This window comes from Drosophila teissieri, chromosome 3R, assembly GCF_016746235.2.
Source record: "Drosophila teissieri strain GT53w chromosome 3R, Prin_Dtei_1.1, whole genome shotgun sequence".
Classification (NCBI taxonomy): Eukaryota; Metazoa; Arthropoda; class Insecta; order Diptera; family Drosophilidae; genus Drosophila; species Drosophila teissieri.
Genome location: NC_053032.1, coordinates 31,962,466 through 31,976,396, shown reverse-complemented (window position 1 = coordinate 31,976,396; position 13,931 = coordinate 31,962,466). Strand labels below are relative to the sequence as shown.

General features: G+C 39.8%; 1 protein-coding gene across 6 annotated transcripts in view; it reads left to right on the top strand.

Moving 5' to 3' along the window:
* Positions 1-13,931, top strand: part of LOC122622153 (polypyrimidine tract-binding protein 1) — a 129,499-nt gene that overhangs the window by 26,077 nt on the left and 89,491 nt on the right. The window lies entirely within an intron of this gene.

Here is a 13,931-nt window from a genome sequence, read left to right as displayed (position 1 = left end):
AGGGGCACCCCTCAGAGGGTATCAACGTTGGATGCAGGGGGGTAAATAAACAGATTCAAAAAAAAAAAAAAAAAAAAATGGGCTTTTCCAATATAAATGCGGTTTTAATTTCTGTTTCAATCCCTCACGCTGCTCTTTTCTTTTAATTGAAAGCACCCTTTTTCAAACCCTTGCACTTTATCTTTAAAAAATTAAATTTTTTTCCACAAAGCCAAATTAACAAAGTTGGTCACATGAGAGAATAAATGAACTTTGTGTGAATTTTCTGTATGCGGTTTCTTGTGGAATGTGTGGAAATTGCCATACCTAATTATCCTATTTAAGTGCACAAACAAATTTTCAAATAAAAAAAATGTCGCGTATATGAAAACTGGACGTCAAAACTGGATTCGAATAAGCCGACTGCATAACAATTATAAAAAAATACACACACAGAATCCTTTATATATTATCCATCAGCATCGGTTCAAAGGTTAATGAGCAGCCAATAAATCGCGAAAACACTGATAAAGAAAACGCCTCAGGCGCTTAACTGCTGACAGATATCCACAATTATGAGCCGAACTCATACCCACCCAGTCCGGTAAATATCCTGATCTGCCGACGCGACTAATTAAGGCAAATCGCAACACGCAAAGTAGTCCACTGATAACCAGTCCATAAAAAAGCAACAAAAACGGTAGGGACAAAAACAAAAAAAATTTAATATAAAACGGTGGACGGTAGAAAAAAATCGGCTGAAATTAAACGAGCTCCCAGGTCCCGCTGACTGCTGCTGTTAAACCCAATTTCCTGCCCCAAGGTGCCGGCGGTAGAACTTACACTTGACCGCGCAGCATAAATCATGCGGGGCGGTGGATCCAAAGGGACTGGTTGGGTGGGTTAGGCTGGCTAGGGGCTTCTTCATTGGTCATAAAAAGGGCGTTAAAAAATGCCGTGTAAAGGTGAGGCCGGAAAATAATATTTAATAACAAAGAAATACGGAAGACAATGAAAAGTCTGGTTTTTATGCGGTGCAACGTGAGGGGTGATCTGGACTTTCTTTTGCAGTTCCTGTTTAAGTATTAAATTTAGTTTATAATGCGTTATTTTTTGATGAATCCGGAAAGGAACTTCTTTTTTCCTGACCAGCATAGTAAAAACTGCATTTTTACAGTGTTAGAATCTACTGACCACGGTAGGATTTACGATTGTTGTAATAGCCAAATTATACTTTTTCCGTATGAACGCTGTGATCTAGGAATAAAAATATTTTAGGCACGCCCACCCTAAAGTTTGACTATGGCTCTATCTCTTGAGCCACATTTAAATGAGGAAAATATTTATCTCTTTCCGGTTTTCACAAGTAGTTTAGTTTCGGATTAGAACGCATAAACAATGTTGGCTGATGTAATTTGTCTCGAAGCCCTTAAAGCTTAAGGAATTCCGTCATTCCCTTGTCCGGCCCACTCAGGTGTGCTCAGATATTCCCTTTGCCAAGTGGAAGGCAGATAATGATGCCAGCACCCTATACAATCCACTCTTTCGCACTGACAGAACCGAACTTGTTGCACTGGCGTCATGATATACAGGGACATTAGGACAAGTAAATTATAATATTTGAGCTTAACTTTCAGAACAATAATACAAGCATTTCCTTCAGTTCAGCTTAAGTCAAAATACCAAGTACTTTCTTAAAAGTATTATGATCGGAACACGTGTTGTTTAATAATTATTGTGGTAATTTTCAGGTTCCTGTTTTTTTTTCAAGTGCTTATATAAGTTCTCGCTCTTCGACCACCTTTATCTCCCTTGGTTCATCTTCCTCTGAAGGTACTGGTATTTGTTTTTCTTATGCTGCTTATTATTAATTTAAGACGTGCTTTATTCCTCGACGAGGACGCATTGTTTGTTCGGTAATGTTCGCCTGCCTGAGAATCCAGCTGCCCTACGTTTCCGTACATTGCACCTCACTTTTATTTTCGGGCGTTCTGTGCTTAACCCATCACGGGCAAATGTTGTTTTATTTTTTATTTCCACTCAAATTGTTTTATTTGCAACATACATATGTACATACTGAGACACAGCGAAGACCTCAGACGCTTGGCTTTATTACGGTGATTTTTCTTGAACGCATTCGTGAGTTGTCTGCCCTCCGGTTCTTCTGCTCATTTTTTGTGCATACCTTTTGTAATTTTTATGATTTTATTTTGCTCCCTTGCCTTAACTTTTTATATGCGCTTTCCTTTTCTTTATTATTGTAATTCATAAAAAAACAAAAAAAAAAAAAACGAAAGAGCAGCCACTAGTTTCTGCCTCCCCGTCTTCGCATGCCACTTAATATTTGCCTTTCTGCGTAAGAAAAAGGAACAACAAAAGGTAAAACATCTTTTCAAGAAATTATAAGGCTATGGTTGAAGACTCGGTCGGCTTGAGTAATCCCAAATCCATGACCAAATCTCCGTGGCGCACGTAACCGCATGCAAAAATGTAAGGCGAACTCGACAATTTATTACTCTGCTTATTTTAGCAAATTTAAATAAATACGTAAATAGAGCATATACATTTTATAAGTCACTAATAATTATTTTCAGTTTTTAAAGCTGGCCAATTTATCATTAAATAACATTTAAGAATGTTAAATAACATTCTTAAATAACATTCATTAAATAACATTCTTCTATATTTTAATATACCCTTACACTTATAAAGCCCTAAGTACACCCAAACACACCAAGGACATCGCACATCGTCCTTTGTTGTCCTTTGCTGATGGTTTGATTCTTGACTCAGTTGCTCGTTTTGTTTTTTGGTTCCTTTAGAAGCGTTAAGGATTATAGCTATTCAGAGGAATTCCGAACACACAGGAGCAGAGTGGAAGTGCGGCCAATTTACCGGATCTTAAGGACCCTGGCACATTAGACATGCACGCATGACCATCTTTTAAAATCAAAATTGCGTCGGGCCATTAGACCCGGCGTAACAACAAAGGCTAACGGCAAAGACTAATTATTCCCTCGTTTACGAACCCAGGGAGCACAAAACATTATTATTTATATTACTTTGTGAAGCGCGCTTTTGTGCGTGTCCAAACTATTTCGGCACCCAACTTGAAAGGAAGGGAGTGAGCTTTACAAAATGGGTGTAGCCTTTAATAAGTGCCTTGTAGTTTGCGGGATTAGTCAACTTGGTTGTAAAACCAACGCAAGAGAAAGCTATTCTTTTTTAGGATGTCTAGAAAGCAAAGGCGAACACTTCAAAAAATATATAGATTATTTTATACTTTGTTATAATAATAATAAATGACGATGATAAAATAAAAAATATTTAAAGATGTTTGGCTATGGATTCATAGCCCTCGAGAGTAAATTAAAGCATTGGCGCAGGATAACAATTGTGTTGTTTTATTAAGCAGGAAGTCGCTCAAATGTTTTTAGTGTACCTTTCCGCTATGCGTAGCTCATGTGTCTGACAACTGAAAAGGGATAAACATTAATTTCCATTAGGGCGTTGGGAAACACCCTATCGGTTTCTCAAAGGGTCGCGGCTACTTCTGCTCGTAATGTCGTACGGCGTCTTAGAACTCGACTGTTGTTCCTGTGTGATTTCATGTCCTTGTCCATTGTGGGTTTTACTAACTATTACAACGATTTTTAATAAATTTTTAATTGCAATTTATTTAGGGTTCTATTTTCCTACTTCTTGACTACTACTACTACTACAATTAAATAAGTTCTGCTTGCCTAATTCATCAACTTTCTCGTGTTATTTGCCACAAATAAAAAACTAAGCATATTTGTTATTATAGATTATTTAAATTAAGGTAGAGCGTTTCGTAATAAAAATTTGAACTGCTCTAAAAATTTTCCAATGGTCGATTGAAACTTGAAAACCCTTCTGCAAACAAGCCAATTACTGTGGGACACTTTTAGCGCCGGCGGGGGAGCATAGTCAGAGCAGGACTTACTGGGCACAGGTGCGACAGAGGAAAGCGGCTTTAACCCTTAACAGCCCCCGTGGTAACGACGTTACACACATCCTTGGAAACATTTTCCTGTTTACTTTGGCTTTACAGTTCAATATTTATTTTCGCGATTTTCACGCCGTGTGCAGCAGAAAGATTGCTTCCCTGCTGAATCAAGGCAGACCGAAGAGGACGCGTCCCAACTCCTTCGATGCTGTCGAATGTGGACACAACAAACACAAACGGACACATGCATTAGATGAGCTTAAGTGTCGTCGGTACCGTTGCCAGGACTCCAGATCCTTTGTTGTCCTTGTCTGCAGGTGTGCCCGCCGAAGGAGCAATGGAAACTTGTTGGCCAAAAACGGGAAAGACAAGCACACCGACTGAGACTGAAACACAAACAACAGAATGCGACGCCAAACTTTCGGCTAGCAAAGTGTTGGGGCAGCGCAAACACACTGTCTGTCTGACTGACCAAATAAGCATTATGAAATTTGCGAAAAACTTTTCTATTGAAAGCGAAACTCTATACAGTCGTGGAGAAAGTTTTTATGGTGTGGTTCCAACACCTTGAAACAAAAAGTCCTTGCTCCGATTTATTTGCATGTGTGCCTATAAATTTGTAATAAAAACCGAAATCGACCGCAAGGATGCCATCCGTAACACAGTCATCAGGGGAAAAAGTGCGGCTACACGCTTTCTTACCAAAAACCCCTTTTCCAATCCCTCGTTGCCTTCTGTTGTAACTCATTTGACATTATTATGTGAACTTTTTATGGCTGCCAGGGCTCAACGCGACCTTTGGGCTGTGAGTATGTAGAGACTTCTAGGCGCAGACACATCAATAAATTTACTTGCCATCCCTTACTGTAGAGTGAGCTCTTCCGATCCTGGGGTAATTATTATTCTGGTTTATGATTTGGTTGTGGCGGCGTCTTCTCTTTATTACACATCTAAGGTGCCCTGTGGTGGTATAAAATTTTTACTCGACTTACGTGCACATATTCCCCTGTAAACTTATGGGCGTCTGAAAAGTAGGTTCAAGTATTATAATGTTTATGGCGAGTGGAATAGTCAATGCGTTTCTCATGTCTGGCAGGGTAGATTATTCTGCAAATCCTTTGTGTTTATTACCATTGCTCAACGCAGATTGGGCTATTTTACCCAAAGCCACTACGTTGCTTAGAAAATATCGTCTTAAAGAATTTTCCCTCTTATTATTTGTTACATTGATAATATAATAATGGAGTCGGTAATTTGAATAGGTGTATGAAGGCAGCCATGTAGTTTCTCGTGTATTTTCACCCTTCCTTATTCTTTAATCATCTGGCTTTGTCAGTCTCGTAATACCACACATAAAATTCAAAATCATAAAAAGAACGCAGGCACAGCAGCAACAACCACAGCCAGGATTGGCTTTCACATAGAAAGCAAACACAAATATTGGCATTGGAAATGCGATTGCTTTCGCTGGAGATTTGCCCATATTTGTGTGGGCTTTCCAAATGCCGTAAATATGTGCACTTAAGGATCGGATCTGCGCCTAAGGTTTCCTTTGGCCTTATTTTACCTTTACGACGCCAATATAAATTTGTATTTACATTGCAATAATAAAAGCGGACTCGTGGGTATTCAATACAGCACCACTTGCAGCAGCCGTTGGAACGATTTCTGAATTATGGCACTAAAAGTGCACTCAAAGAAGCAAGAGAAGCATCCGCTCTTCCACCCAGCAATATGGCGACGTTTTTTAATTCCGCAGATAACAAAGCACTTGTGGCCAAAGCCGTCTCCGTCGCAGCCGCCAAAAGCAAATAGCAAATGGGGCAATAAGCTGGGCTTTTCAGCCGACGTTTGGTCTGGTTGGGTGGTAGCAGGAGCCGCTCCCAGGCAGATAAAAATCAAAACTTAAGCGCTCTGGGTCGATGCAGCGAGTGCAGTGGCAAAGCCGCGGCAGCATCAGCCAAAGCTGCAACATGCGCTGCGATAACAATTTCTAATAAAACCTCATGACAGCTCACACACTTGGCTCTGGCTACACACAAAAAAAAGTTACTTTCTACTTAGTATTGATTATAGGAAATATTCAATTCCAAATTAGTTCCTTCGTTTGCCATCTAATGCACCAAATTGCCTTAATAGCATCAAAAAGTTCATGGAGCTCTATTGGTTTGTTGATTTGGTTGCTTTTGGATTCCATCGCAGTGCAGGGTGTTGCAGGACCCAATGAGAGGATTATTGCAGAGCTGGGCGTGCATTGGCCATAAAGTTATATTATTCTTGGTTGTGGAAACCAGGCTAGATCTCAATATACTCGGAAATATGGTATAATGTATAGCCTGGGTACGCACAAGCATACATGTCGTATACTTGATGTAGCGCAACAATTATAAAATTGCCTAATTACTCAAAACTCCATATGCCTTCAAAGTTTGGCATCAAAAACTTTTAAAGCCGCTAAATTAAGCATGATATTAAAAAAAAGGAATAAATTGCATGCAGCCAACTCCTGTCTATTTCAGAGGTTTGGCGTGAAATACTTGAACTCGAGTGTGCACAAAAAACGGATTCCCTAAACTTAAAAAACATAAGAAAAGATGCCTCCATCTTTTCCTTGGGTTGCAGATTTTCAGCGTAATACGTATTGTGCATTGTATGTAAACTTTTTGAATAGCGGGAAATGAGTGAGAGTAAATTTGTTTTTGTTCCTTTTTGCAACCAGTTTTCTCGCCTATTTTCCGGCTTCCAAAGGGGTGCTTCTTTTGTTGCCAAGCTCGCGCAATTTGTTATAAGTGGCTACCATCACCCTTTCTCATGCAAAACCACCAAAACCACCCTGCAGCTCTTTTAAGACCCAACCCGTCCGTTGCGTGTAAAAAAAGCGTAGAAACGGCATGAAGTATGCAAAACATTTGCATTTAGCATTCAACAAGACAAACAAAAAATGAAGTGCGAAGCATCGAAGCCGCGGCAAATTTTCCAACTAACTGGCAACCGAAAAAATGGGAGACAGTTGAAAAAGGATGCTTAAAAGTCGAAAAAGGGTTGCTTTTGGGTTCTTCGTGCGTTGGCTTTTGTGCTGACAAATTCAGGCGTGATAAGTTTTATGTGCGCTTAGTTGACTGTTTTTAAATAGACCCACGAAAGGATCGGGACAAGAGTGGGCGGGGAACGGTCGAAGACTCCGAGGAGTTTTTAGGCCAAAGTTAAATAATTGATGTTGACAATCAACAACGCAAATAAAGCAGAAGTAGAAGGCGTGTGCGAGGTGCGGAGTAATATAAATGAATAAACGCCTGGGCAGGTCAACGTTATTATCCTTCAAGTGCTTCAAGTTTTAGGCGGTTTTCTTAAATAAAGTCGTTTTCCGCTGAGAAGTAAATAAAAATTAATTAAATTTATTTGACTTGATTTCTTCAACTGACAGAAAGACAAATGCTAGTATAAATATTAAAATCTTATTAACCAGGCGCAAAGTGAACGTGCTTGGAAAATCAGGCCCAAGCACAAGAAGACCAAAAGATAAAAATGTGTCAATTGGGAAATCTATTTTGCGGATTTGGGAAAGCACCACTCAATCAAAGGCTGAAATCACACATGCCTGCCTGAACGATGGGGGCGAACACACCTGCCTGCCACGGCGTCTGCAGATTCCCAAACTCCTCTCGTCCACGCATATTTAAGTAAAACTTTGCCGCCATCGACGTAGTTGTCCACACATAAATAAAACATTTGCGGCCTGCGGATCGGGGATGAACCGGGAGATGGATGACCCATTGGCGCAAGATGACAGACAGCAACAGACGCAGAGGATAGGAAGAACCGAAAGAAGCTTGAGCTTCAGCAGAAGGAGCAGAAGCCGGCCGGATGCAAGATACAGGAAAATCCCTTTACGAGCCAGCGGAAGTGCGTACAAAATGATACAACCCCACTCCCACCCACGGGACCTCTTCGCCGGCGTTCTGTGTGCGCTTGGTCAAGCAGATACTTCCCCGCATCGGTGTACACCCGCAAAAAATATGGAGCAGTCCCGTACACTGGAAAACCAAATCGGAATAATTAAAAAGTTTTTAATGGATCTTTAAAGTTAGAAAGAATTTAAAACTTTAATGGAAGCCACTTAAATATATTTTTCAGCTGGTAATTGTTAGACAGCAGAGTTCCACTGAAATACTATCGTACAACATTTTTTATCTGAAACCATGCAAAGTTAGCTTTTCAGGATAAATCAAAATATAGAATATAGATATTTCTGAGTTCCGTTATCCATCGGTTCAGTGTCGAAACGCTTTTGGGACAAGAGCCAAAGAAAGCGGTTTGGGGATTCCTTCCAAGGGGATAAAGATGAGGATTGAATAGGAGATGGGGACGGCGACATGGCCATTTCAGCATGCAGCAAATTGAAATTGAAATTGGAAGAAGCGAAACGAAATGAATTCTGGGGACGCTAACTGGCCAACCAGCTGATGGCCGTACCCGGCTTCCTGCTGCGAAAAACTGAATCCAAACCTGAGTCACAACGCATTTGCTGGTGGCATAATTGGCGCTTATTTCCTGGACAGATGACGACCTCGTCGTCTCTGCATTTCATCAAATGTTTTTGTGCTTGTCGCTTTTATTGGTCACTAGAGGATGGTTTCTGGGGGGATGGGGGCAATATTTTGGAGGAGGTGGCCAGCTCTGTGATTGACAGCTGGGTGAAAGTTTCCTTCAGACGCCGCACAGATTATGTATAAATCTCAATAAATTTCAATAAGCTACAAAACTTGCTTCCTCAGGTCATTTTAGATGCCTTTCAAAGTTTTTATTTTTCACTCTCTTGTATTTTTTATGTCCCTCAAAGTTGTTCTTTCTTCCTTTCATTCCTCTATTTGAGAACCCTCCTTCAATTTTGCTTCTTTCTCTGTTTGGCTAACTTTATCAAATGAAGCGTATTAGGGCTAAAACTTTTAATTGGTCATATGGCTGACAGATTGTGCGCTTAAGTGATTTTCATTCCCATACATGTGTACATCAAGTGAAGCTTCTCCTGCGTGTGTAACAGCTAAGTTGACTTTTCCTCTTGTGGGCAGTTTAGGGCAAAAGAATTTTAATCGGATTTTGGAATGGGAGCGGTTGAATATTACCGAGGAACATTTTTTAGAGTGTCCTTCCTAATTTTTTTTTTTTTAAGATTGTAAGTCTAACCAAATTGGTTCGATTTTGTCCGCAGGCTTACACCCATATAATCAAAAATCCAAAGATTGAACCCCACAAAACCAAATTTGTCTGTCAGTAGGCAGTCAAAACTAGAATTAAATTCTCGAGGAGCGACTATCCGCTCAAAAAGCGTGAAATATGTATCATCATCATCATCTTGTTTTTGATAAAATATGCAGAAAATGAGATAAGCAGCAAAATCCCATTGGTGCTCATGGCAGCAGAGACAAATGCACGAGCACACACAGGAATTGGAAAGTACGGAGAGTGGGACACAATTGCGTGGATAAACAATCATGGGGGTTTGCTGGATGGATTCGTGTTAGTCCAGCATGCTAGGGATTCAATTTTTCAAAAGGAATTCTTAAGCAAGCAAAGCACAATGTTTCGGAAGACACCAGTACGCAGCAGAGCAAATTTGTCTAGGTGAAAAGGAGCAAAAAGGAAAAGCAAAGATTACCGAATACGACTGCAAGTAAATTACCATTTAAGTAAATTTTTTATGGCGTCAAACACACCAGCCAGTCAGTTAGCCCTTTTTTGTGGGACTCAACCAAAGACAAGAAAGCCTCGAGAAGAAAAAACCTCATTGAGTGAGAGACCGAAGATATACGTGGTGTAAATTGAATAAAAGTGGCAGAAAAATGTTGTTAAATTATGCAGCAGCAGAAACAGCAGGAGCTGAAGATTCAGCGGTGACTGAAACATCCTTGATGTATTAGTTAAGCTAATTTACTAACATAAAAGGCGAAGGAAGAAATTTATAAAAGTGGGCTTAAAGCCCAGTACCTCTTGTCGTAGCCACAGTAAATGTCAATCGGTGCGAGGATGAGGCCAACGTTTACCGTAAATGAGAAATACCGTACACAAATACAGAATATCGAACACAAAATTCTTTGTTTTGTGACTTATTATTTCTGAGATGTGCTTTTTGGAATACCGGTTTCTAACCTAACCACCCAGTAAATTTTTTTAAATATTGAGCGCTAATAATAAAAGTTTCAATTATATTTCGAGATTATCTCCAGCGTGACCAATTGCGTACAGCGCCCAAGAACACACTTGAACCCTAGCCCGCTTGACTGCTGTGTGTGTGTGTAAGGGTACATATATTAATGCCTAGGAAGCAACATCGTTGTCGGTTCGCTTTAAAGCTAATAGCTGCCACTTCATTTGTGTTAGTCGATGGCACTTCATACGTGACAATGACATCAACAACTATGGGACACGCTCACGTGCACAAAAAGACGCACACTGTGCCGTTGAAGTGGGCGTCTAGGGGTGGCCACGCCCTCAACAAGTTTTCAAAGTCCCCAAAATAAATACACCACAGTCAGCCACGTGGGATTTGAGCTAGCTGTGGTTTAGCCTTCCCGACTTTAGATGGATTCCTAACGACACCAGAATATGCAGAAGTAACAAATTATATGGCACATTTAACTTTCGTGCAAAGGGGCCAAAAATGCAACAGCGTCTGTTTAACCCGCCAGGCCAGGTGACCGTTGTGTGCTAGTCACGCAGAGCTGTAAATAGATAATCCCTTAAAGGAAGAATACGAGTTTTTACTTAAATACAAATATACATACATACATAAATTTAACCGCGCATCATACTCAAAAGATGATCAACTTTACTCACCATACCGTTCAACAATCAACTTTATAAAATAGCGTAGCCATTGTTTGGTTTGGTTTTGTTTATAAATCATGAGATAAGTAAGATTATTATTAACCTAATATACGATTTCGCGACTATATGATTTCTACTTTTCCAACCCGCTTCAAACTGTTTACTTTGATTTGTTGCCGGTAAACGTTAGGCAGCTAATTGGGCAATTTGGGAGTTGTTTAGCAAAATGTTATTGAGCTGTTAATTAGTCAAATTAGTTGATGTCAGCCCGATAATTTTGGTTTTGACACATAACTTCTAGGTGTAGCGAGTGCAGTAAAGGTGTCTTACAAAGTAAATTAAAGGTTATATAGTTTTTAAAGAATAGCACGCAGTCCGACGGAAATTGCTTTTAACTCCGAAAACGGATAGATGAGCAGAGCGGAAGAAGAGTGGCGCCTTGAAATTAACACTCTTCAACCTAATTTGATATTCATGCATTTCTCATGAGAGCGACAGGGAGATGAGAACGTGAAAGGAAAACTTTTCCGCGGCAAAGTGATGGGCAGAAAATCGTTGGCCCACTGCAACGTCAAGGAAAAGTGTGAAAATTCCCCAGCCAGACTTGGCGGCTCGTTTTTTCTGTTCCTGTTTCTCTGGTTTCGTTGATATATTTTTTACTTATTTTGTAAGTGTCTTTAACGACATAAGCCAACCGAAAATCAACTGGTCTTAGTCCTTTGCGTGAAAGACTTGTTAAGGCCTAAATGTAAGCCTATTTCACGGCCTTGTTAAACATTTCTTCGCATATAATTAAGAAACAGACGGAGAGAGTTAAACAGGCTGTAATTTTTGGTGTTGTTTTTTTTTTTTTATATTTTGCGGGCTGTTCTAAAGAAATTTTTAGCCACAACGTATTACGGCCGTTAATCTTTGTTAATGCCCATTATCGACTTTAACCGTTTTTTCCGAGCTCCGCTTCCACCGGTCCTCCAATGCATTACTTGTAAGCCTTCTAAGCCTCTTTTTGTGTCTTTGGACGGATCTAATCTTTAAAATCATTAAATCATTATTTTCACCTCCTGAAGCTTTTCCCCTGAAGGCTTCCTAATATTACGTAGAATTCTGCATAAAAATGAATGTGAAAGGACGCTCTTAGTGGTAATTTTGTATGCATGTGTGTTTGGTCTTCGTTCCACCCTCCCGTGATTTTACTTATTTTAATTTGCATTCTTGCCCTTCGCAGGAGGAGGATGAGAATTTGTCACAATTCAATCAGGAGGCTGTTTTCCTTTTTCGGGGGCTTTAATAAATAAATACGAGCACGAAATTACATTTGGACCCCGAGGGGAAAAACAGGCACTCAATAACTTGCAAGGTGAAATCCCCTTTTTCCCCTCTTTGCCTAACCATTATTTTCCTTCCCCCTAATCAACATACAATTCACTTTCGCTCTCAAGCGATGCTCATATGAGGAAAATCCAGGACAAGCCTGGGAAGGGAGAAAAATCCGGAAATAAGAGAGTCTAAAAATGTGATTTGAATTGTTCCCTTGTTTCTTTTTCTGGCCAATTTGCAAATTTGCACAAAGGGGTGGTAGGAGGAAGTAAGAGCGGGGGAAGAGCGGTAAAGCAAATAAACAGTTAATGCTTTTATGCAAATTTATGCCATTAACACAAATAAGCACAGCCCCAGTCAAAATTTGAAAACAATTTGTCACTCAAAAGTCACTTTTGCTTGCCATCTCTCTTCTTCCCACAATTTTCTTTGTCTTTTCATTTGCGTACACCAGCTCCTTTCTTCACGTGTGTGTGTATGTGTGTGTGTGTGTGTGTGTATGCATGCAAGGACAAAATCAACAAAAACAAAATCAAAGAAACCGTGACAAGTCCAGAAGTGAAATAAAAAGCCGTGGCGAATGAGCCCACTAAAACCGATGATAATGAAGATGCCTAGTCAGTGTCTTCGTGGTGGAGTGAAATGAGGTGGCGGGTGGCACGTGGGTGGGAGAATGCCTGTGGCAGTGACAACAACACGGGGCTGCAGAAAACACTGCCAAAAATCAAAGTCACTGAAAATTAAAAGTAATTTGTTTGCTAAAACACCCAAGACATTAGGACATTAGACGTTGCAGGGACTGCGGAAGTGGTGGTGGGATGGTCGGGGCTGGGATACGCACAAATTGAAATGTGAAACTCATGCCAAGTGGCATAAAGACGACGACGAATCAACTCAGAGTGGCAGTTATAAATAGAGCTAGTGGTGGTGGAAAAATTTAGAACAAAAATGAACACAATGCCACACATTTGGGGGGATGCCAATCGAAGTGGTCAGAACTTAGAACTTCTCATTCTTATTCATTATTTAGAAAACGAACTCTTTGGAAAATGGCTTTTGCATATATGTATGATATTCTAGTGCGCGACTTTGAAAAGTAGTAGCATTGCTAACCGAATTCTCTCTACTGTGCGTTTACCAAATCAAAGTTTTGGCTCCCGCTGTCGAATTCTCTCTTCTCCTGCGCTTGTTTGGCTGTGTTTGTGAGCTGACTTCTCACTGGCAGCCCAAAAGTATGCAATGAACAAAAACGCATTAATAATTTAGGAGCTCTGGTGCTGCCACTTGGTTATGCCGCCACCCATCTCCTGTTTCCGCATCATGCGATATTTTAATGCATGATATATAAATGGAAATTTCATTTAAATTACATTTGATCTTTTATTTAAAGTTGCTGATTAAATTTTGATGTTATTCCTCTCATTTCAGGTGAGTACTGTTCTTTGCTACCCCTGAGCGAGTAAGTTTAAAGATTCCTATATAAATCAATGCAGCAAATTATGATAAATTATTATTTATTATATGCCAAGAAGTGCGAAAAAGGCGAATAGCAAATCTATTTTCATTAAAAGGACTGCCAGCTACATTTTCTGTACCCACTGAACTTTTGGCAAATTCATTTCCTTTTTTATTTATTATGCTAAAGTTTGTCTTATTATTTTGTTCATCTGTCTATTACGCACAAAGTTTGGCATATTTTAAGAACTTCATTATTAGCATGTTTGGCATGTTAAGACGGTTTTAGATTCAGTCGATACTTGCGATTTGCAATATAATTTAAGTACGTTATAACCTTTTTTAGCCCTTGTTGTTTATAAGTATTTCAATTAAAATGCCTAAG